Raw genomic sequence first — 27318 nt, 5'->3', positions numbered from 1 at the left:
AATGGAGTTATGATAATTAGACTTTATAGTATAGTATTTATCAAATGCCTCGATGCTTTGGTCCCTTCAACTTGCATAGTTAGGTTTTCAGTAAAGCGTGAATTTAGAATGAAACACATTAATACATTTGTCAACATTATCCTTAAATGAAGTACTGTAAATCACAAACACATTTAAATCGTTTACTGTCTGTATGATAAATGTTTTAGTTGTATGACAAGATTTATTCATGCACCAAAAGCACAGAGCTTTCATATTTGACGTTTCCCTGTCTAGCGCTATCAGTACCATATTTGACATTTCCCTGTCTAGCGCTATCAGTATAGCCTGCTCCCATTTTCTTAATTATAGCGAACCAGGGTAAGTGTGTGTTTAGTTCAGTTTATTAAAAACACTTTCTACCAAATAGGGACTCAACACTATTGGGGATGGGGAATAGTGAGATTAAATGCATCCCTGGAGATTCATCCACTACTAGTTATTAAATGTTTGAAATTGTAGATGTAGTATTCCTGATGGCGTGTTCTACAGAAAAAACAAATAAAGCATGTAATATTTATACTGGATAAACCGATCAACTCTCCCTGTCATCTCTCATACATCACAAGACAAATGATCCCAGAAAACAAACTGACAAAGACTAATCACTTTCTTTCCATGTCATTATCAACACAACAAAAGAAATAACTCTTCAGATATTCTTACCAGTTCTTTCTTATTTAAATGCAAAATTACATTTTTCTTTGCTTTGTCAAGAGATTCAGATGCAAAAGATGTATACGTCTCCCGGAAAACAAGATGTAATATTTGAAAGCGTTCTAGTAGATTTTCGTACATGGTTAGAGATTTCATAATGTGTTCAAGAAATGTTACAAAAGGAGGATAATATTCATTCAAACATAACACAGTAACAGACACACAGGCAGTGTAGAATTTAGATTATGATGCTATTTTAGAAAACAAATAAAGATGCTCGAATTTACCACAGTTGTTAACTTGCAATCTTTATATACATGTTAATCTCAAAGACTGGACCACGATGGTTGTATTTCTTGCTAAGATTCTCTAAACAAACTTCTATACAAATGAGTCCCAAATGTCACTTTCTGAAATCCTCCAGGTATATTCTGTTCTGTGATAATATTGCAAAACTGGAGCAATCGCTATGGAAACAGATGGAGTACTGGTACAAATTGCTCAACTTTTAGAAATATTAGCTATGATTTTCTTTCTAAATAATCACCAAGTAGTTATATAGTCATGGATGTACAAGCGTAGTTCAGGTTTGAGATGTGTATGTAAATAACCTGGAATGCTCACCCGGCTTTCATGGCAATTGCTCATTTTTAGAATGTTGTGTCTGTTACTTTTTATATATGGTCCATATTAAAATCCAATAAAACAACACAATGCATTAAAACTGTGTATAATAATAATCTATAGATAAACATTTGTAACTCTTGTTGAGTAAACCTTTCTAAACAATCCTATACTAATCCAATTGTTTTGCCATTTTTGTAAGAGTGCATACACAGTAGTAGGTACAATTGAGGAAGATCATCATCTATTGAGATTGAGATACCGTATATACTCGAGTATAAGCCGAGTTTTTCAGCACATTTTTTGTGCTGAAAAACCCCAACTCGGCTTATACTCGAGTCAGAGTCTGTATTATGGCAATTTGCATTGCCATAATACAGACAGGGGGGAGAGAGGGGCTGTCAGAGCTGTAACTTACCTTCACAGCAGCTCCTGTCAGCTCTCTCCTCCTCCGCGCCGTCCACTCAGTTCTTCTGTCAGCTCACACTGTAAGTCTCGCGAGAGCCGCGGCTCTCGCGAGACTTACACTGGGAGCTGACCGAGGTGCTGAACGGACGGCGCGGAGGAGGAGAGAGCTGACAGGAGCTGAACGGACGGCGCGGAGGAGAAGGGAGCTGACAGGAGCTGCTGTGAAGGTAAGTTACAGCTCTGATAGCCCCCCCTCCCCCCACTGAACTACCAATGACACTGGACCACCAGGGAAGGAGAGCCCCCCTCCCTGCCATGTATCAAGCAGGGAGGGGGGACGAAAAAAAAATATAATAATAATAAAATAAAAAATTATATTTTAAAAAATAATATTTTAAATATATTTTAAAAATAATAATAATAAATTATAATAAATAATAATAAAATAAATAAAAATAATAAAAAAAATTAATCTAACAAAAAAAATTACCATTATAATAATAAAAAAATAATAAAAATGCCCACCCCCCACCAAGGCTCTGCAACACACTGCACACACACACTGCACACACACACACACTGCACTCTCACACACACACTGCATTCATACACACACTGCACTCATAAACACTGCACTCATACACACACACTGCACTCATACACACACACTGCACTCATACACACACACTGCACACACACACACTGCACTCACACACACACACACACACACACACACACACTGCACTCACACACACTGCACGCACTCACACACACTGCACTCATACACACACACTGCACTCATACACACACACTGCACTCATACACACACACTGCACTCATACACACACACTGCACTCATACACACTGCACGCACTCACACACACTGCACGCACTCACACACACTGCACGCACTCACACACACTGCACTCACACACACACACACACACTGCATTCATTATATACACACACTGTAAATAAATATTCAATTAATATAATTTTTTTAGGATCTAATTTTATTTAGAAATTTACCAGTAGCTGCTGCATTTCCCACCCTAGTCTTATACTCGAGTCAATAAGTTTTCCCAGTTTTTTTGGGTAAAATTAGGGGCCTCGGCTTATATTCGGGTCGGCTTATACTCGAGTATATACGGTAGTTATTATTGTGGTAAAATAATGATGACAGTAATGATGATCTAGCACAGGTGTGCTATTATTTTAACGTGTAATTCTACACATGGCCACAAGGGCAGATTTTACCAAACATTTTTTTTTCAGCAGTTCAAAACAAATTAGATCTTGCTGTGCTTTTTATGTGGTCTTTCTATGCGATTTATGTTACAGAATACCTAGACTTTTTTTTTTAAATCCAAGCAATTTGCTACTTTTTTATTTTACCACATATTTGAAATAGGATCTTATAAAACAATGCATATGATTGGCTCTACTCTCTATAGACGATTGGTCTTGCCATTCTGCTTTGAATTTTATGATTTTCTCTTTATTTAGTCTATGCCTACTCCTGTAATTGGAAGGAATGCATGGTGTTTTTAAAATTGAGTATTTTAATGTGTTGCATATTTTATATTTTCTGAATAAAGAATGAATTTTTACATTTGCATCATGTGAGTTCATCTAGAGTGTTCAGCTAATTTAGGCAGTTTTAAGCTAGCTGAGATTCTTTTTATCTCTGCCATTTCATATTGCATCCTACAGTGTCTATTTAACAGCCAGCACAATTTCTTTTCAGACTTGGATCTCACATACACAAATTTCCAGTTCTGCAAATCAACTTTATGAACATCTCAAATAGAAAACTATCTAAGGGTTTTATTTTATTATTTATTTTTTAAATTAGGTATTTTTTAAACATATTTAAATGTAACATTAAAGCGTAATTCCTTCTCAGTCTGCTACAAAGAGAAATATTCTGGCACTAAAGGAGATTTAGAATTAAGACACTCATTTGATGCCAAATAAATCCACTTTATGTTAAAGTGCCTGTCATACTGCTAAATCATCTGACCAAAAAAAATGACAATAATATAAGACATTTTAACAGCTCAGACTTTCAAGTCATTTTGATGAGCATGAGATTACAGTCTTTTAATATCCTAACATGATATATGAATTAACCCCATCACTAGCAAAAATGTGTATATTTATTTGCATTGCAGACCAAAATGTTGTATATTTTAATGCCTCCGTTTATACTCCAGCAATGATAACTGTACAGGAATAAATGTATCTGCCGCTAACCCATTCCACCTATTTAATGTCTGCAAGCAGGATATAAATGACAACTCCATTCTCCTTCCAAACAGTAAAGGAAGTTTAAAAGATAATACAATTTCTGCAGTTATGAAGAGAGATGGAGGAGTGATTGACATCTTACATCTCTATCGGAATTACAGAAATTGTGGCAGATTACTATAGAAATATATGATTTAACACAGACTTTTTCAACATTCTGTTTTTATTTTTAGTAAACTGTACTGCTAGTAATGCCATCTTCACAAACACCTATGTGTTTTTAAAACTATTTTGGTCACACCTACTGTATATGAGAAAAAAACATTTATTTTAAATGTTATCTTGATATGTCAAATGCAGGATACTGTATACCTTCCAACGTTTATTATAATAATTATATAATTATAATTGTTTGCTATTTTAAAATTATGTTTAATATTTCTATGAAAGGATGAATAAATACTTGTTTTTTTGTTTTTGTTTTCTTAATGGGACACTATAGGCATCCAGACCACTTCAGCTTATTGAAGTGGTCTGGGTGCACTGTCCCAGGTCCTTTAACGCTGCAAAGGTAATTATTGCAGTTTTTAAGAAGCTGCAATAATTATCTTTCAGGGTTAACTCTACCAGACAGCCACTAGAGGGACTTCCTGGGTTGTTAGGCAACTTTGCATGAGGTGCATACATGAAGACTTCCAGCGTTACCTGGATCCCCATAGGAAAGCATTGTATAATGCTTTCCTATGGGGAAATTCTAATGCAATCACAGCCATTGCTGTGCATTAGGTCTCCCTCGCCAGCTGACGTCAGCGGGGGAGGAGCAAAGGCTGACCTGACCAGTGCTGAGGGACATTGACGCTGGAGCCAGGTAAGTGACTTAAGGGTTTTTAACCCCTTCTTCACCATTGGGGGGGGGGGGTTACTTGACAGAGGGGTAAGCTATAGTGCCAGGGAAATAAGTTTGTTTTCCTGGTACTATAGCTTCCCTTTAGCAGTATTATACACAAAAATGCTGTTTTGTTATATATTTATGTGTTAGCTATGCATCTGGTGTCTTTTATTTTATGCTAATAATTTGCAAGAATATGCATGCTTAGTACTGAAGAGGTCAGAAATTCTTCAGCATATTATCACTGACATACTTCATCAAAAGCATATAACTTTTTTAGTTACAATAATTGTATATGCAGAGTTTTGTGGCATGAAGCAAAGTATTTAGTGAACATTTCTCCTACAAATTGAAGATATGTAAAGTAGATAGGTGATCCTATATTCATTAGATGATGCTCTCAGAATAAAAGACAGTCAAAACAATCTGTTCTCACATGTTCTCTCTCATATTAAAAAGGGAGAATTAGGGATTTATGTATAAATGCATACCGGGGCCTAATTGTATTCACCCATGTGTACTAAAAGAGCTAAGTGTGGAAATAAGTGAACCTCTGTTTTTAATCTTTTAAGATTATTTTCTTTCAGGAATTGTACTAGATGGTTTGAGGATTGAGATGTGGTTCCTAGAAGGTTTAAAATATTTGCCTGGAAATTATAGACATGTGAGCTTAACTTCTGTGGCTGGGGAAGTATTTGAACGGCTATAAAGGGATAATATTCAGGAATTAATTGTGAAGAACATTGTTATTAGCAATGATCAGCATGGTTTTATGAAACACAAGCCATGTTAAACTAGCCTAAATGCATTCTGTGAAGAAGTAAGTAGAAGTATAGATCAGGGTGTTGCAGTGGATGTGATCTACTTGAATTTTGCCAAGTCACTTGAAACGGATCCGCACAATAAGTTAGTGTTCAAACTGAAATAAATTGGTCTAGATAAATATTCTTGTCATCCATTTAGAATGGAAGAAAAGAGATTTAGGCTAAGGCGAAGGAAAGGTTTTTTTTTTTATATAGTCAGAACAATAAGGATGTCTAATTCTCTGCCCAAAGAGGTGGTTTTATCAGAGTCTATACAGATGTTTAAACTACAATTGGAAGAATACTTGCAAAAACACAATATTCATAGATATAATTTTTAATTAGTGAGGTAATAGGGTCTTGATTCAAGGCATCTGACTGCCGTAAGGAGGTCAAGAATAATTATTTTCCTAGTTTGTTGCAAAATTGGAAGCACTGCAAATTGTTTTTTTGTGTCTTCTTTTGGATCAACAGCAAAAACAGATGTGAGGAAGGCTGAACTTAATGGATGCATGTCTCTTTTCAACTATGTAAATATGCAATGATTTTTTTTTAATTCTTTATTTTTGTTGTGCATTTAGGGTACATATGCTTCAACAGCCTTTTTAATTATTATTATTATTATTATTATTATTATTACTATTTAGAAAGTGCAAATATTTTGTAGCGTATTACTATATTAATAGGGAATTAAGCAAAATAATCAGTTGCCAGAGTGAAGAGGTAAAAAGGGCCATACTCTGTTCAAAATCAACTGCTGGAACATAGTTACATTTTATTTGATCACATCCACCTTTTTTAAATATATATTCATATATACATGATTGAGACAATTTGAAACTTACCTGAAGCAAGCGTGTTCATATATGTGAAAGTGTATGGGTACATGAAGTGCATACATGTTTGTGTGCATGGTGTTTGCATATATGTGTGCAATATATGCTAATTAATTTATGTGTTTGCTATTGTCTATTGTGTGTTTGTAAATGGTAAAATGCATTGCACAATGCTTTAACTTCATCATCCTTCAACATTTATCACTAACCAGTGAGTAAAAAAAAGTTTTTTTGGTTTTCTTTATTTCACTTTTTATTATAAAAAAGTAAAAACATACATATTGAAGAACCATTTTGAAACACTTAGCTGAATGTCACATGAATCAAAAACAAAATGGATGATGGGATATTAGAAAGGAACACCAGTGGAATATCAATGGGTATACACAGAAGGAGCCAAATGAAAAGAACTTGAATGTGAAAGAGATTTTAAATGAACCATAATTCTTGGGAGGAAAAAATCAACTGGTATGCTATTAGACACAAAACCCATCCAGCTATCATATTTGTATCCTCTTCCAAATAAGGATTGGCAAGGATGCTAATCAATTCAAAGGAACACATGTATTGCAAGGGTGCTAATTAGTGATGTCCCGAACAGTTCGCATGGAACCGTTCGCCGGCGAACATAGCGTGTTCGCGGTCACGAACACGTGCGATGTTCGTTCCGCCCCCTATTCGTCATGGAGGTGGGAGGGTCTGGGAGGGAGGGTCTGCTGCTGATTGGCTGGAATGTGTCTGCTGACTGTGAGGTACAGGGTCAAAGTTTACTCAATGATGACGAATAGGGGTGGGCCGAACATTGCGCGTGTTCGTGACCGTGAACACGCTATGTTCACCGGCGAACGGTTCCCGGCAAACTGTTCGGGACATCACTAGTGCTACTCAATTCAAAGGAAAGCATGTATTTCAATATATAAAAGTCTAATTTTCACTCAACCCAGCAAAGCTATTTAAAGGGGCACTGTAGTCACTATAATCATTTTGTCTCATTGGCATTCTTATAGTGTCTGGAGTCCTCTGGCACTGTCCTTTCAGTGTTTAAACCATTTTTGAGCTGCTTAACATTAAATAAGGGTTCCTGGTTACCCACAACCTTACCCCAACTGGAAGTATGGCTAAGACAGAGATTATACACTTCCATCTAGTCCAGGGGTTCTCAACCCAGTCCTCAAGGACTCCCTACCAGTCCAGGATTTAGGGATTACCTGGGTGTTTCTAAGGTGTTTAGAAAAAAATAAAAATAAACCTTAGACACACCCAGGTAATCCCTAAATCCCTAAATCCTGATCTAGTCAATGGGACACTGTGATAGACTGAAAGTGGTCAGCTTATACTGTCATCCAGTAAAAGGTGCCAATTTCTGCTCATGGTAATGCTTCCTCAACAGCCCAAACAGTGCAGAGAGGATAAGCTGCTGTGTACTCTAAATGTTCTACAGATGCATGTTTGGATATATTCTTCCCATTATTATTCCCTTTATGTAGAATGAGTACAAAGAGAAGAAAAGAGAAACTGAGATGAAGAGAACAAAGATAAAATGTAAAAAAAAAAACCCCAAAAACATAATAACCAACAACTAATATACTAAACATGTTAAAAAAATTTACATTTTTAATCTTTTCAGAAGGGTTTAATTCTGCGTAGAATACACAGCAAAGTAAATCCTGCTTCCTCAAGAGAGACATGAAAATCACAAACTATGTAATTAGAATCTTTTGGAAAAACAGAATATAGATCCCAGGGTCCATAAACAGAATAATGGACCCAAAGTACAGAGAGCATTCAAGAAGGACAAAGTGCTTTTTTATAGTGGATCTGTGATTTTATTTCTGTCTCCTAATTCTGTGGATGCTTTGTGTTGCTTTTCGTTTTCCTTTGTGTCTCATTCCTGTATTTTGTGGGACATTATAAGACTGTTTATTGGCTAATTCAGCCTGAAGTCATGTAGCGAGTAGAGCAAATATTATTAAATTAAGGACTACATTATCAATAACTTAACATCTTAAAAACATTTAGAAAAATGAAATAGCTAAGATACAAGTAGCAATGTTATTAGAAGGCTTGTGCGTTCAATTCTGGAATAATGCAGATTCAGCAGAATCAAATGTGGATAACGGAGTCTGTAGTTCAACTACAGACAGTCCAAATATAGAATAAAAATATACAATACATATAGAAACACAACTTTGTAATTTAAGAGGGGATCTGATGGCATGAGGTTTCACCTCTGCTTAAACATCCAAATGTACATATTGCATATTACAGCACAGACTGATTTGTTGATAATGAATTATGGATATCTGGACAAGTTGTTGAGAGCAGCTGGGCATTTGTAAAAATTTTCAGTGTGAGAGTCCCTTAGAATTACTCAGTAGGCTTTTAGAGATGACATTAAATTACAGTCAGGATGTCCTGTGTCTAAAAGATTAAATGTTTTACAATTCATGTTGGCACATTACTTAAACAGTACCCTTGAAGAAGGCAATAGGGCCTATGATGTAAATGGTGTGCTTTAAGTTCCACGTAGCTACGTAACTTTTTTTTTCTCATTTGTGCTTAAAATTACAGCTGTATGTTTTATAGTGCAATCAGCAATCCTGTGCCACACCATTCATGTATATTGCCTAAATGTATTTTGTGAATGCAATTATTGAAACTTGGGCAAAGTACGTTTATTCCACTTACTGAGTTTATGTGGAGTTAACATGCAAGATTGAATGGTTTATTTACTTATGTGTGGATCCACATACAATTATAAATTCAATGAATGAGGAATGTCAAACAATGTGTGTGTTTGCCTAATAAAATCATAATAAAAAAATGTACATGTTTTATGCCCATGCAAGGAATTGAACCCTGACTGCTAGAGTTATAAACAAGACATAACCACTACACTATGACATAGCACACTGTAAAACTCATCGCCAATACTAGTACTATGGGTCTACTTAAAATGTGCCCTCTAATTCAAGCGCTTTGTATGTCTGCTGATAATGTGCCAAATATTCCTGTTCAGTCAGGGTTATTCACTAAGGTGAGAATTCAAAGGAAATTTTAAATTTAAGGTAAAAAATAGCAGACATGAAATCTTTCTCTAAGACAATCTTTCTCTAAGATGCATTTAGTTCATCAACTTTGGCCTTACATTGGAGATTCACTTTTTGAGTCTGTTTGAGTCTGCTGGAAACACATCCACACATCCCAGCACTGTGTACCCCCCAATTGCAGCATGGTGTGCCTGTTGATGCATGCTGACAGACTATCTACAGCAAGCATGTCAAACTCGTGGCCCGCGGGCCGCGGGCCGCATGCGGCCCACAATAAATATTTTTGCGGCCCAGTGAGCTGCGAGTTTGCCATGCTTACTAAAGCAGAGTAGGCACCTGCCCCACATTGGAGGTCCTACTCTGCCAAAATTACCCAACCGGGGAGGAGAAGTCCTTGGTGGTAGCGAGGGAGCTCAGTCTTCCTGCTCCTCACTGCTCCCTCGTGCGACTTTTGTAGTGATGCCGGGTGCCCCGCATCAATAAACTGTGCGCGTGAGGGAGCAGGAAGACTGACCTCCTGAGAGAAGATCAGTGAGAGGCCCACACCAGCTCCTAAAGGTAGGGAGCAATAAATAAAATTATGTGAGTGTGTGCAAGAATGTGTAAATGTGTGTGTGTATGTCAGTAAGTGTTTGTCAGTGTGTGTGTGTGTGTGTCAATGTGTCAGTGTGTGTTGGTCAATGTTGCGATGGCCGCAGCTAGACAGTGCAGGACCTGGAGGTGCATGGAGGCACGCAACTCCACTTCTCATTCTGATGTGACGTCTACGTGCTCCACCTTCACAGATTTTCAAGGAGTAGCAGCAGGATCCGTTTGGCACAGGATGCGGATGGCGCCGTTGGGGGTATACCAGAGGCTGGACTCCGGAGTCGCATATTGGCAGCAGCAATGTGAGTGGAGTCTGCTTGTTGCTAATATTGTATTTTTTAAACAAGGGCTGGGGTTTAGCAGAGGGGGTACTGTGATTTAGTATAGAGGGGGTGTTAGGATTTAGTATCAAGGGGGGGACTGGAATTTTGTACAGAGGGGGGACTGGAATTTAGTACACAGGGGGGACTGGAATTTAGTACAGAGGGGGACTGGGATTTAGTACGGAGGGGGGGACAGGGATTTAGTACAGAGGGGGACTGGGATTTAGTACAGAGGATGGAACTGGGTTTTAATATAGAGCGGGGAACTGGGGTTTAGTAGAGGGGGGTGCTGTTTTTTTTTATACTGTTCTTTTCAAAACGTGCGTGCCAGACATATTTCATATACGTTTTATTGTCATGTGCTAGTAATAGCAGTATATTAAATGTTATTATTTTATTTATGTTGACAGCCTTTAAAATATGTTTAATATGACGAGGTAGATTCAGACTGCATGGACCTGTTTTCCCACCACCTTAACCAGTCAACACTGCTGGTTCAATGTATGGGGCATCATTATTCTTGGCTCCAAAGTAAACTTTGTATTAAACCATAACATTTGTTCTGATACTGTGTGGAACAGCACAACATAGACATTGCAAAACTTAAGTGAAATATTATAGGTCTTTTGTTGCTATTGATAATACCACATTTTTCTTTTCCTTATGTTCCATGTGAACCATAAGGGACATATGGGTCGTTCTTTCATTGGGCATAGCCTAATATAGTTAAAATTCCTAATAACCCATGTATCCAACAACCCTTGCTACTGCATTCTCAGTTTCCCTTTTCCTGTTCTCTCTCATTTGCAAACCATATTGAGTACTCTCTTTTACAGGGGTAGTGGATTTCAGAATTGTTCTGCCATTGCAGAATGAATTCCATTGGACTTCTACAGAATCCCTGCCTTTTGACCCATACAGTGGTCACCTATTAACAGGGCCTTCAGGCGCCCTGTGCGAAAAATCTTAACAGCACCCCCCCACCCCCCACATCCATGTGTATAGGGGATTTATTAAATGAAAATTTAACAATTACCAAATATGTATCCCCTCTTTCCTGTCATTACCTTGCATGGAGGGGGGGGGGCATGCTGATCTCTCATGATCCAGTTTGCTGGGAATCTAGTCGGCGCCTTCAGTGGGTGCAGACCATAAGCAACTGTCACATGAGCTCAGGCACTTACAGTATCAGAGCTTTCCTGTGGTAATCCGCGGCAACGTTCTGACTGTCCGGAACTTAAAAGACAGCTACATTTATTGTGTGTGTCAGACGTGATTGTGTGATGTGTTCGCTGTGTGCCATATTTGTAATGGGTGTATTGACTGTGTCTGATTTGTGTGTGTATAGACCGTGTGTGATTTCTGTTCACTATATCAGTAGATAGGGGGAGCAGGGGCACTGGGGTAGATGGGGAGCAGGGGCACTATGGCAGTATATGGGGGGAGCAGGTGCACTGGGGAAGATGGGGAGCAATGCACTATAGCAGTAGATAAGGGGAGCAATGGCACTAGGGTAGACGGGGAACAATGGCAATATAGGGGGAGCATGGGCAGTATAGGGGTAGATGGAGGGAGCAGGTACACTATAAGGATAGATGGGGGCACTATAGGGGTAGATCGGAGAGCAGGGGCACTATAGGGTTAGATAGGGGGCACTATAGGGATAGATGGGGAACAGGGGTACTATAGGGGGAGCAGGGGCAGTATAGGGGTAGAGGGGGCACTATAGGGGTAGAGGGGGCACTATAGGGATAGATGGGGAACAGGGGTACTATAGTGGGAGCAGGGACACTATATGGATAGATGGGGAACATGGGCAGTATAAGGGGAGCAGGGGCACTATATATGTAGATGGGGCACTATAGGGGCAGAGGAGTCACTATAGGAGTACAGGGGGGCACTATAGGGGTAGATGGGGGCACTATAGGGATAGATGAGGAACAGTGGTACTATGGGGTAGAGGGGGCACTATAGGGGAAGAGGGGGGGCACTATAGGGATAGATGGGGAACAGGGGTACTATAGGAGCAGGGGCACTATAGGGGAAGACGGGGCACTATAGGGATAGATGGGGAACAGGGTTACTATAGGGGTAGAGGGGGGCACTATAGGGATAGATGGGGAACAGGGGTACTATAGGGGGAGCCGGGGCACTATGGTCTCACTTACCAGGCTCCGCCTCCTAAGTCTCTCTCTCTATCTCTCTCTCTCTCTGCTAAGCCCTGGTAGAGGGCAGGGAGTGTGCGAGCTGTGTCGGCCATTGGGTGCCCCAGATAAGCATGAATCTAAGCACAGTCTTTAATTCTGTGTTGATCAGCTTCCTATACAGTTGGTAACTTTAGAAGAAAAAAAAAGACTGTTCCCATTCTTTCTCGTTCCATTTGTTTTCATCTAACTCCGATAACTATTTCATCTGTAATTTCTAATAGTAAAATAGACAGTTACATTAGCTGTCATGTTTGCAAATGCTCCTTTATATACATCATTATATTTTATGATTGTTCTATTTCTTTGTCAATTTGTTTTGAAAATTACAAATAAAGTGCCAGTAAATTAAAATGCACATTTAGCAGCGTATTTCCCCCCTCTGTCCCTTTTTCTCATCTCTTAGTACCACTGTCTCTGTAGCAATCTCCTGCACTTGTTTTATCTCCATCTATTCATCTCTCTTTGTCGATCATAAACTAATTAAGACAGAGGAATATATAAGAATAGAGAACACTGTCTATGATGTTATAATCTAGCATTTGGTGTACTTAGTGAAATGACCCATAAGTATACAATCTGAAAAGAAGATAATGGAGGGTAATGTAAAACATTGCAGAGGTGAAATGAAATAAATGGCTGGAACATATAATGAGAATAATAGAAAACAGCGCTTTGATTGTCAATAATGATGACGTTAGTAGGAGGTTTAAAGATATTCAAAAGCCAAAAGGCAAATGGAGAGACATGTTCTATAAAATAAATTGGATAAGGTGAGATGCATAGAGAAGAAGTCAGGTGAGCAGAAAGTTCAGGTGATGACGAAATGTACACTTCTGAGAAAGAATGTAAATTTAAATAAATGTAAGAGATAAGAAAGGGAATGTTTCTGGTGTCTTCCTTATGAATTTTGCGAGTGTGTTTAAACAGACCATAGCAGTTATGCAAAGCTACTCAGAGGGATTTCTGCTCACAGTGGGTCAGCATACTCAAAACATGGGAAGCCCCAGTTGTTGGCTTGGTAGGGCTCGATTTCAGCCTGACAAAAGTGCTCGCCTGGTTAACATTACCTCTTTAGGGCCCCAAGCATTACCATTGTAATCCTTTTTTGTTTCTTCTCTGTGTCTTTTTCCAGTTGATTGATATATATGTCTTTTGTATATATAGTCTTGGGTTAAAGGCTCGCCATATTAATATACGTCTATATTAATGAAAAGCACTAATACACAATATGACGGTTTCTTACAGTTTATTCTTAGTTACTGATACATAATAAAACAACAAAGGATGTTACATGATCGTGGATGTTCAACAGCAGATGTAATTGCTGGACTCCTAAAGGGAGAGTTACATCGTTACATAGCTGTACGAGAGCAGAGAGAGAGAGAGAGAGACCTCGTTTCCCTTTGTTCAGTTACTATATAGATGTGCCCATACTGACGTCAGAGTATAACTCTAGCCATATAAGGAGAAGACCCTGAATACATAGAAACATAGAAACATAGAATGTGACGGCAGATAAGAACCATTCGGCCCATCTAGTCTGCCCAGTTTTCTAAATACTTTCATTAGTCCCTGGCCTTATCTTATAGTTAGGATAGCCTTATGCCTATCCCACGCATGCTTAAACTGCTTTACTGTGTTAACCTCTACCACTTCAGCTGGAAGGCTATTACATGCATCCACTACCCTCTCAGTAAAGTAATACTTCCTGATATTATTTTTAAACCTTTGTCCCTCTAATTTAAGACTATGTCCTCTTGTTGTGGTAGTTTTTCTTCTTTTAAATATAGTCTCCTCCTTTACTGTGTTGATTCCCTTTATGTATTTAAATGTTTCTATCATATCCCCCCTGTTTCGTCTTTCCTCCAAGCTATACATGTTAAGATCCTTTAACCTTTCCTGGTAAGTTTTATCCTGCAATCCATTAACCAGTTTAGTAGCCCTTCTTTGAACTCTCTCTAAGGTATCAATATCCTTCTGAAGATAGGGTCTCCAGTACTGTGTACAGTACTCCAAGTGAGGTCTCACCAGTGTTCTGTACAATGGCATGAGCACTTCCCTCTTTCTACTGCTAATACCTCTCCCTATACAACCAAGCATTCTGCTAGCATTTCCTGCTGCTCTATTACATTGTCTGCCTACCTTTAAGTCATCAGAAATAATCACCCCTAAATCCCTTTCCTTAGATGTTGAGGTTAGGACTCTATCAAATATTCTGTACTCTGCCCTTGGGTTTTTACGTCCAAGATGCATTATCTTGCACTTATCCACATTAAATGTCAGTTGCCACAACTCTGACCATTTTTCTAGTTTACCTAAATCATTTGCCATTTGGCTTATCCCTCCTGGAACATCAACCCTGTTACATATCTTAGTATCACCCGCAAAAAGACACACCTTACCATCAAGACCTTCTGCAATATCACTAATAAAAATATTAAAGAGAATGGGTCCAAGTACAGATCCCTGAGGTACCCCACTGGTGACAAGCCCAAGCTTCGAATATACTCCATTGACTACAACCCTCTGTTGCCTGTCACTCAGCCACTGCCTTACCCATTCAACAATATTGAAATCCAAACTCAAAGATTGTAGTTTATTGATAAGCCTTCTATGTGCAACAGTGTCAAAAGCCTTACTGAAATCTAGGTAAGCAATGTCTACTGCACCACCCTGATCTATAATTTTAGTTACCCAATCAAAAAAATCAATAAGATTGGTTTGGCATGATCTCCCTGAAGTAAACCCATGTTGTCTCTGATCTTGAAATCCATGTGTTTTTAGATGTTCAACAATCCTATCCTTTAACATGGTTCCATCACTTTCCCCACTACTGAAGTAAGGCTACACATTCCAGAGTTCTCATACAAGAAAACCTTATGACTTATTGATACCATCTGTTACCTATGTAAATCCAGACATCCATAAATAATCAATAGAAACATAGAATATGCAATATTCTACAACCATTGATAAAAATTAGATCACTGACATGACATCATGCTGTTAATGGTGCACACAGGTCCTAAGAGCAATGAACAAAGAGCAGAGATGGACAATTTCTATGTCAGATGCATATTTTGTCTTCAAAGCAGCAGTATGTAACATAAACAAACACATAAATAAATTAGGGTGCTTGGAGCTCTTGCAATTTACAAGCCTGGAGCTTCAGCTTCAATAGCCCCTACATAAATATAAGGAAAGACTACAAACGCATTCCATAACATATAAGGATATGTACTATGTGTCTATTTCCCCGCAATATTGCCCTCAGGGAAATCCTATAAGTGTCCAGCCAGGCAGGGCAACTGCTTTCATTGTGTATGAGCCTGCCCTCTCATTAATGTCTTCTGGACCCAGGCTAGCACCTACACCACAAACAAACACTAATTCACTAAACAATGCTTTCACGTTGACATGTGATTTTGTGTGTATTGTATGATGCTCTATGAATACTATACCAATCATTTATAAAACCTATTTCTAACACACACTCTTTTGGAACCAGAATAGTAGATGGTTTAAAACATGCAGGCTCAGAGTAGTGCCTTTCTGAGTGTGTAAATTAAAAACACTATCACTGTTATTCACTAAAGTGAGAATTCAAAGTTAATTCAGTGTCAGTTTTATGTTTAAGGTCAAAGTAGCCTAAATGGAGGCATAGCTGACTGGGAGAATTGTTCCTATTGGGATATTATTGCCTTAAATTTAAAATTCACTTTGAACTCCCAACAAGAAGGTAATCTTGTACAGTTGCCCATTACCACATTATGAACTTCTGCATTAAGCATAACATGGCAAGAAATTTTGATTTCTTCACACAAATAAAACTGATAACAGAAACAATAGGTTGCAATTATTTTTAAAAGTATTTTTGCTAAAGTAATTAACAGTCACATACATATATATATATTTTTTTTAATAGAGTTTAGATTATGCCTTTTTGTTTGGGCTTAATTAAAAGAACACTTCATGAGCAGGAGAGACAGCAAGAAGTGACAAGTGCTCCCCCTAGTGGAACAGCCATCTATCTCTTGTCGCCTTAAGTCTGAGACAGCTTTCCTAAATATTGTAGGGTTTTTACAAGGCTGTGAACAGGGTGATTAGTGTTTGCTTGGGTCCCTGGGCATTTAGTGCAGTAGAGTGTGGAGAGAGATAGAGTTGTGGATACTCACTGAAGCCTAAATATAGCTAGTGATTGTATTCATTCCCTTAGGTGAGCCCACTTGATGACTTTTCTGTTGGCCATTGACTTTTTAACCCTGACCTTTAATGGCAATATAATACCATATTCTTTGGCATTAATTACTTATTGATTTTCCTTCATTTGTATTATGAACTTTGAAACTAGGTTGTTTTGTGTTCTTTAAGAGAGAATAGACAACCCTGTGACAGTTATAGGCATTCCTATCTCTTTTTGTTCATTTGTGCAGAAAATCTTGTGTTCAGTGTAGCCAAAAAACGCATTAGGTTGGGTCAAAGGCAACCCATTTTTTGGAAGAAATATATTTTATATATAACCCAGATGATAGATTGCAATAAAGTATCTAATATATAACATGTTCATATACATATACTAAATACCACAAGACTGATAAAAACAAGTCATGTGTTTCATGAAACAAAACTAAAAAATCACACAAACAGGCAAAAACACTGATTTAAATGGTCAATTTAAATGGTCAATGTTTAATCGTCTTTATTTGATGTCTTTTGATATAGCAAAACATTTCTAAGGTTTGCTGTGCTGTAATATGATACACTGTGTTTGTCCAATAATGAAAATACAAAAATCACTAACATAGCAAAAAGTGGACAGTCACTATATAATGATAATGCACTATATAAGGCATATGTTACAAAAATGACAGAAGAAAAAAATGCTAAATAAATGCTACTTTAAACTCCTCCACTAGAACTTGCACTATTGCCCAGAGATATAATGTATACACAAAAATTTGGTAGCACCTTTCAATGTCTTCAGATGTAGGCAATATGCAACAAGAGAAAGGAACAGTAGAGGAATATAGTGTAGTATGCAAAATATTGGTGAGAAAATATAGGACGACATACACTTACAGTACATAGCGCTATCTGCTCTATTTTTGTATAATCTCTGCCTAAGGATGTGTGGTGTATCTCTTGAGGATAATCCGGGAAGTATAAAAAAAAAAAAATAGTTACCAATATTATGCGGTGTGTACAATACTACAAGTAGGATGAGTAGATGAGTAAATGTACTCTCTAATTTAATGGAGCCTTATAGTGGCTCCTAATAAGTAGTGTGGAGTGGTACAGTACCCACTCTTGGATCTATTGGTTGGCTGGAATCCTCACTGTAGTGATATAAAAATAGGAATAAAAGTAGAATACAGTACTTACTGTATATCAGTAAAATGCAAAAATACAAAATAAGTAAAAAATATATATATACTCACTGGTGTGGTGAAAAATAAGGGTTTTGCTCAGTCCATTAAGCTCAAGTGGTACATTACCCACCAAGGAATATGATGTCCAAATATTAGGAAGATAAAAAGCACAATTGTTTAGGGATAATACAAATAAATTAACTCTATTGGAAATGTAATTTAAAAATGGTAAAAACAATAAGTCAAATAGTAATAGTAAAACAACTACATGTGTCGGCACTTAACAGGGCATTATCAAAGTGTCAAACATCATATCCCTTTTCAAGCCAGTTTTATGAATGGGGAGTCACTAATCTCTTTCAACCAATCAGCAGCATCCCAGCCGGGAAGCACTCCGTGCTTCCTGAAACTAAGATTCAGAAGCCAGAAGCCACCTGGGGGACCTGAAGATCAATGATGGATGCACACTTTGGGTTTAAACCATTCAAATACGGTTTAACAGCTTAAGACAAGAGTATGTCCGGGGGCCTTCTGGCACCATAATAACTTAGTTTAGATTATGATATGGTGACTGGAGTGTTCCTTTAATCTGTGAAAATCTACTAAACCATGCTTTTATTTCCAGTAGGCAGAGTTGCCTAATGAAAGTAATAGCATTATTTAGTATATTTTAACCGATCTACACAATTTTTTTTTCTGTTTCCAGCACAATATTCATTTTTGGTCATTTTTTTTTTGTTCATGAAAATCTTTACCTTTTTTTTTTAATTCTAATCCTTAGTCTAGCCACCCTAACAGAAAATGTAAGCCTAGAATCTTATACCAGTTACTAATCAGAATCCACTGTACCAGCCAGTCAAATCTGGAGGCCAGCTGCATGATGGGAACTATTCTGTGCTTTGCATAAGAGACATGCATAAATGCATAAATATCATTATACTATTAAAAATACAACAGGATATTTAAAATGGATTTGAAAAATGTTTAGTTGTGATAATAATTTAAACGATTCAAGGACAATAGATTATAAATGCATATGCAGAATGGTATAAAACCTGTGACAGGTGTAAAGTAAAGAGTTTTGCTATAACAGCATATTTACAAACACTGTGATAAAACTACTAAAGAAAAATGCTTCTCTCTGCTAACAGAATGTTACATTGCTATCAGGATTATTATTATGGATGTCATACATCAAAACACTCGTCTTGGGTTGAAAAGGGACGGGTGAAAGATATTGATTTTGAAAATCCAAGAATGAATACTCTGTATAGAAGCTCTTCCAGTCTCATCAAATTATATCTATATCCTCACGATAGATAGATAGACAGACAGACAGACAGATTCTTTTTTTTTTATCAGCAGGGCTTACTTTTAAAGTAACAGTGACAAGAAAGCGGATCTACACTAGCAACATCCCTCCATTTATTCAAACTCTGGGCATGTCACCTAATGTTAAATAACAAAACCTAACATTTTATGATGCTTTTAATGCCATGGTAGAATAACTGACAAATTAAATGGACGTGCACTGGTTTTATGTGTCTTTGATCAATGCGACAGATGTAACAGGTCAACAGATAACATATCTTTGTCCTGCAAATATGGCAGCTCTAACATTCAATTACATACTAGTGAAAAATACCATGCAAATCATGGGTTTGAAGCTTTGAAGCAGCGCATACAATAGATGGAAACATCTTGCAAATTAGAACGTTACAAATATATGACATATAGAATATGCTTTTTGGGATCATGCAACTCTTTCAGTCTGTATATAGAAAAAAAACAAATACTTATCATGACTTAATCAAATATGCAATGATTGAGAAAACGCTGTTTACCTCTAATAATAAAGGCACACTGGCAAACTTTAACCCAGAGGCAAGTGCATCCCAGTAACATAGTGACCAAAGACACATTCACTCAAAAATTGAACCCTGGGAAGAATCCATTTGTGAACCACTAAAAGGATCTAGTGATGTGGAAACATGGTTTAAATACCAGCTAATATTTTATACCAGATGCCACCTGTGGCCACACGTCGAATTGCAGTTTTATAAAGTAATCAATGTCATCTATCTTTAAGTTACATAGTAGGAGCCAGCAAGAACCTTTTTTTCCCCCCAAAGGACAGGTATTGACACCACAATATTCAGCATAAATAAAACAACATAGTATGAGATAAACAATACTAATTTAGTGTATCCTCTATCAAGAGATGAAATGCAAATGATGTCACCTAATATATTCCTTACTGATATTTTAATAGCATGTGTTCATGCAGGTATAGAATACAATAAAGGGGCTAGTATGGCATTAGATCTTGCTCAGTGACCATTGTGTGTAATAAATATCAACACACGGAGATGGCAATAGATATTAAAATAAATGCTCCACTGCCCAAATGGGCATAAAAAAAGAAAATCACAGTTTAGTAGATATACCCACAATGAATACATGGATGAGTTTTACATGCAGATCTTTTTTTTCCCAGACTTGCAGTCACAAAGAAATAACCAATCAGAGGATCCTCATTGAGATGATTCTGAATTGATACCCATGTGCGCACGCCAGCTCGTGAACGCATGTATGCCTAGTAGGAGGTCCGGAGGAGCTAGTCTGGCATCTGTGTGGGAGAATGCAGGTATGCTCAAGTAGAACTTGCTTACCACTTGTTTGACATCCAGTTAAAGGACCACTATGAAGTGGTCTGGGTGCCAGGTCCCTCTAGTTTTAACTCTGCAGCTGAAAACATAGCAGTTTCAGAGAAACTGCTATGTTTCACTGAGGGTTAATCCAGCCTTTAGTGGCTGTCTCACTGACAGCCACTAGAGGCGCTTTCGCAATTCTCACTGTAAAAATCACAGTGAGAATTCGCTGGACGTCCATAGGAAAGCAATAATAAGTAATGCTTTCTTATGGGCGGTTTGAATGCGCACGCATACTTTTAGAAAGTGAAGTTAAACTGAAATGCAAGTTGCGTGTGGAGTGGTCCATTAATTAATAGACCTCTCAAAACCTTTATTTGTCCATCGTCATGTCTATTGATTTATCCCAACACTATTTGTCACAATGACATTCAAGTTTTGGTTATCACATTAAATGTGATTTAGTTGATTTATAGACTGAAATGTAAGAATTGATAAAAATAAATAAATTATGAAATAGAATCCAGGTTGTTGACCATACTGGTTGGATCATCCAAGGCCTAATTTCTAATATGGCTGCCACAAGGAGACCTCCAGCTTAACAAGCTACTACCATACTGGCCTACCACAAGTAGCACCTCAATCAAACTTTTGAACAACTATGGTCGCAATTCTGAGTCAATACATGTTAATGGGCAGAGAGGTCTAAATCAACTGGAGATTGCTGTAGGATATTACAGGCTGCACCAAGTGACCTTACCAAGGCATCGCCAGTGAGGTGTCAGAGGAAGAAGCTGCGGACGGAGCTTCAGTACTGAAGGCCCAGTCCTGTATCAATAGGGACACCTCCCTAGGCACAGCTTGCATTTGCGGGGGGGAAGAGGGGAAGGCGAGAGAGGTGGTCAGTCTGCACAGGTTGCAGTATTCTGGGGGAAATTTCTGAGATCCTGTTCTTGTCACGGAATGGAGCTGGACCTGTGAGAAGATAGTACCAGTCTGAGGATTGTGGTTCAGACTTGGGACACATACCTTACCGCGACAGAAAATATGTTTTGAAGAGCATTGGCAGAGAATCGGTTTCAGCAGTAGAGCCTGTAATTTACATACATTTTTTTCTCACCTGGTCTGCAGATTCTTACTCTGATATAGGCTACTTAAAACCTCCTTAACAACTTAATGTTTTATCTCAGCTAATCATAAGTTACTTTACAATAGGCTGTTAACCCTTGGTAACAATGTCCGACGGTTTTTCAACAAAAACTACTACTACTACTAAAAAGAGGCAGACATATCATGACAAGTTTTATAATATCTCAATGAGGAATTCTAGGTGGGTTAGTAGCAACGTTTATGTGTACAGCACTATTTGTGTTTTCATCCCATAAGGGCAGTGGTGTGTCCTGGTTTTGTGCTGCCCTAGGCAGGACAAAACTCAGGCGCCCCCCTCCCCCCCACGCCACCCCCACCCCGCCTTCTAAATACACACACACACATTCACTGACAGATACGCATACACTAACAGACACACAGACACACACACACTAACAGACACACACACACACTAACAGACACACACACACACACACTCACTAACAGACACACACTCACTAACAGACACACACACTCACTAACAGACACACACACTCACTAACACACACACACACTCACACACTAACAGACACACACACACTCACTCACTCACATTAACACTTTTTTACTTTAAACCCCCAGCCTCCTTACCTTTGGGAATGCTGGGGGGGGAGGTCATCTTTCTCCCTGGTGGTCCAGTGGCTGCTGGGCGGTCGGGCTGCTGCGCGGGCGGCGAGGGAGCACTTCCTCTGAGCTCTCTGCTCAGCTCTCACTTCCGGTATAGCATTCTGACAAGGTATAGAGATCTGGCAGAACAGAGTGAGGCTGGGAGGCGGAGCCGGAATATGACGTCATATTCCGGCTCCCAGCCTCACTGTGTGTCGCGCGAGGGAGCTGAGCAGAGAGCTCAGAGGAAGTGCTCCCTAGCCGCCCGCCCGCCGGCATGTCAGTTAGCCGCAAGGCTAACAAGACATTTGCCTTGAGCATTTGGGGGCGGCTTTTTTTGCCGCCCCCTGGAAAATGCCGCCCAAGGCAAATGCCTTGTTTGCCTCGCGGCTAAAACGTCCCTGCATAGGGGGTGACTACTTACTAGGCTTACCTAATTGTGTACTAATAGCTCGTAACTGCTCAATGTTGCTTCCCTACTCTATGTTAATAGATGTCATGCTATTTCTTGTTATGCAGAATAAATAATGGTTCAGGCACTCAGGGATAACAGAAATAGCAGAGTTATTGAGACTTGATAAAGATGATAAAGACCATGTAGGGTTGCAACGTTGCGGCTTTTGCACCAATAAAGCTGCTATTTTTGTAATCCCGGAGTTCCTGAACCGTTATTTACTCTTGATATCTTGGAAGGGAGGCTTTGCCAGCCCTGGCTTCAGAGCACCTCGGTTATTTGGTGAGTGCAGTATCCAGTACGTCTCATCTATGCTATTACTTGTGACATATAATCTAATCTATTTAGTGCCATGTCTTGCATATATATTATTATTGTGATCATACCTCAATAACACTTTGATTGACAAAAGAAAAAAAGATTCCATCAAGCATATCAACTTTAGCTTTGAATCCCATTATTTTATGCTGTTGATCCAAAATATTTGTTTTTGCCTATTTCCAATTATCTCACAAAAAGGGGCGGGGGTGATCCTTATTGACTTCATAATGGCAATCAGATTTCTCCTTGGATCAATAACCTTTCCTTTTACAATAGAAGCTTTATATTTGTCATTTTTGGATGTGTCAAACATTCAACCTTTCGAACTGCAAGCAAAAGGATCTCAATATCTGAAACAATCCACTCCCATTGAACAAACTCGACAGCCAATCATGTTTAGTCACATTTTATTCCATCTGAGTAATGGAATATTAGAAACCTCCAACTTTATATAGATCTGTCCCTGCTCAAATTCTAAATTTTGGCCATTTCTTATAACATACACTACAAGACGTTCACTGGCTTTTATCTGTTGATGTCCACAAATACAGAGCAAAGGACAGACTTATATGACAAAATAAATGTAATATTAAATCCTATAAAAATAACTTCTTCTATAAACACAAAATTAGGTATAAACACATATATAAAATAATATGAAATAGTATTTAACAGCCAAAAAATAAATAAACCATGTCTATCAAGCTTAATTTCCATGTACTAAACCATGAGCTAGTGATATTATACATTATGATAATAATGTTGGAACGAATGTATACACTTAATTCTTAATGCTATATTTTCCTATTTGTGGGGATACATGTGAATCAAACATTTTCTCTATATCAGTATGCGTTTTCAAATATTAATACAAATATAAAAAATGTCATTGTTTAAAATTATGCTGAATTAGCCTTCTCTCTTCCAAATCCTTCAAAATTTTACACCACAAAAAAGAAATATGTGCTTTAGCGTTAATTGAAAAACAATACACTATAATACTAGTTATTAAAAGGCTTGATTAATTTTCTTAGACAACTAAACAAATAATATGTAGCAACAACACATTTGGAATTTTTTTTGCTAACTTAATAATATGACTTGCCAACATGACCACAAATATTACAATTTGGAGTAAATGGAAGCCTGATTTGTCTACTTATGCTGATTTTCATTACCAAAAGGGGTAGCTATGCAAAATTCAGCTTGCACGGAATGTGGGGGCAGGGCTATATCTACTGGCAAGCAGTTGTGTCATGTTCAACAAGAGAAAGGAAACTCAAAATGGTTGTTTTTCAACGCAACCAGGAAATACATATACACTACAAATTCGAGGCACATTAAACCAAGTATAGCAATTCAGATCACATACAGGTTGAAACAGCAGCAGCAACCAAAGGCATGTTACTGTTATTAGAATGAAGAGTTGTTTTGTTTCCGCTTGCAATTCCTGGTGGGCACTGGGCAGGTGTATCACTTAATTAAGAAACAATGCACAGGGCTGGCGGCTTTGTAATCATCGATTTGTATAACACTCATGAGATAGTTAGTCCAAAGCAGTATTGAAAGTTTGTTTATTCTCTACGTGAGAGTTTATTAGATCTAAACACGCTCTCTGGGGGAATAAACTTTTAGATTTTTTTTTAACAAAGAGAAGACAGAGACAAATATGAGATAATATTTCCAGCATTTCTGTGTGTGTACGAACCACTCCAAAACGTAATAAACTACAAAAAATATGTACAATACAATTTCCATAAAAGTAGCCTGTCTAAAATCTGATTAGATTGAACGCCATATTTGGTCAAAGAAATATTTCCTTGTCCTTGAAGATAAAGCACGCCAAATGCCTGATCTTTTACCCTAGAGCAATGGTGAGGAGGTTTGTAAATGGGAATATCTGTCAGTCATTATTAGTGACCTGATTTGTTTTAATATGGCCTCATCCTATGTTTTCAGCTGAGATTTAGCTTTAAGGTTCGGTCACTAGGAAGCACATGATATAGATGATTACCAAATGTAATTTAAAAAACAAAATGCACCATTGACAAGAAGCAATACACTGGCTGTCTTTCCAATTTTTACAAATGAATTGTTGTTTATAATCCTCTTCTATATAAGCTTCCAGTGACAGCTATGAAATGCAATAATTTAGTGAGCTGTAGAATGTAATGCTGATTAAAAGAGCTGTAGCATTCATCAGTCATAGTTTTCATTAAAAAGGAATGCATTTCTCAATCGTGTGCCAGGACTTAGTAAGTACAAAAAAAAAAAAAATGACAACAAAAAAATACAAACAAACTGAAAAAGCTAAGCTTCTATCTCACAAGAACTGGAAAAAGCACAGTCAGACAAAGAGAAGTGAGCAGGGGGCTGATTTACTCAATAAAACCCATGCCACTTCTACTGCTAAGTTGTGGATTATGTGATTATTTTTTCTTAAATAATCATTTTAAAAACACAAAAAATGAAAAAAAAATCAAGAGTGTAATTTTTAAAGGAATATCTCAGAAGAAGAACATAGAATATAACATATACAGCGCATACAAATTGATCATATATTTATAGTCAGCTGATATTGAGGGGTACAATGTTATCTTAAATTCTATTTTTTTCTACTTGCAAGGAACTTAACAAGAACAAATTAACATACGTCCATTAATCATCGTCCATTTGATGAAGCCTATATAATATTTAAATATGTATTGTGTACGTGTATAATATATTCAGTTTCCTATACAATTTCAATGTAAACACATACATACGCAATAGATTATTCAGGCATTCAGATTATTCAAACTATATGTATTATTCACATTTTAAAACAAATTTAAGAAAAATAAATTTTAGCAACTGTAACAAGGTTTTATATTAATCTAAATTTATATAATTTGGTGTTATGGGATTTTTTTTTTTTTCTGTAGAAGAATAATTCCTTTTCAAGAATGGAATGAATGTCATTTAGTCAACGCGCTTCTATGCAATTAGCATGGATAGCAATTTACGTGCATTTCTGTAATACTACATCATTTTACATATAACAATACTAAAGATTGACACTACGCTCGCACAGGTCAGCTGTTAACTTTAATTTAACATTGATCTTACTAAAATGCTACATTTTAGAATAGCTCTCTATAAGCACACATTTACTGTTCCAGACACCTGTAAAGTGACACAAACAAGCAATATGAGCAAAAGACAACGTACCTCTAACAAAAAATTTGCATCTCCTATTCTAATGTGACATATTTCTAATTTAATATTTCTGAGATTTTAAATAGAAAATCACAATTCACACAACCTTGTTACGAAATCATAGGGAAAAAAAAATTGATTTTACATTTGTTACATTTGCTTTCTAAAAGCAGGCTGCATGGATAACAATTATGCCGCCTGTTTTAAAAATGTATTTTTGGAAAAAAAGAGCAAATAATTTTGTGATAACTGCCAGGGAAATTAAAATAACCTAGCTGAATGGACAATTGAAATGTTTGTAGAGTTTGTACATCATCATCACCTATTTACAGTGATATGTCAAGATTATAGAAGCATTTACACTGATGCACAAAGTTTTATTTGAATTATTAAAAACGCAGGAAAATCCTACCTGACATCGACAAGCCTCCTTGTACTATGCTCATTTTTTTGATCATTTGTACACTGTAGTAGCAATTCAGCTGTTCTCAGCACCAAACCAGCTCTGCACAGCCCCAGTTCAGCTCACAGACTCTCCCTCCACATCAACGTTAAGACACACCTCTGTCTGTGTCATTTGTTACTCTTGCAAGCTCCCAGGAATAATTGAAAAGACCTCAGCCTAATAAAACGTGGCTATATTCAGTCACATAGTCAAGCGTGACAATTCAGCCTAATAATATTCACATTAGATTTTCCAAAAAGGAAATTGCTTGTGTTTGCAAAAAAAAAAATGCAAGGAAAAATAAAAGGAAAGACAATGAGAAAAATAGTACGTTTTGCTTAAAAACAAAATGGAATGTGAGCTCATTTATGCACTGGATGAAATGTCAGTGTGATGTCATGTGAAGAGATTTACATGGGTGCCAATGTGGTTACCAGCACTATGTAAGACA

At 37.5% G+C, this 27318-nt stretch overlaps 1 protein-coding gene across 1 annotated transcript in view; it reads right to left on the bottom strand.

Annotated features, from left to right (window-relative positions):
• SLC6A1 (solute carrier family 6 member 1) overlaps positions 1-27039 on the bottom strand; it is a 144107-nt gene extending 117068 nt beyond the window's left edge. The window contains exon 1 of the mRNA XM_063426929.1: positions 26835-27039. The gene's annotated coding sequence lies outside the window, so the exon portion shown is untranslated. The remainder of the gene's footprint in view (positions 1-26834) is intronic.
• Positions 27040-27318: the final 279 nt, after the last annotated feature.

This window comes from Pelobates fuscus, chromosome 7 (genome assembly GCF_036172605.1).
Source record: "Pelobates fuscus isolate aPelFus1 chromosome 7, aPelFus1.pri, whole genome shotgun sequence".
Lineage (NCBI taxonomy): Eukaryota > Metazoa > Chordata > Amphibia > Anura > Pelobatidae > Pelobates > Pelobates fuscus.
This window is presented reverse-complemented; position numbering and strand designations above follow the sequence as displayed.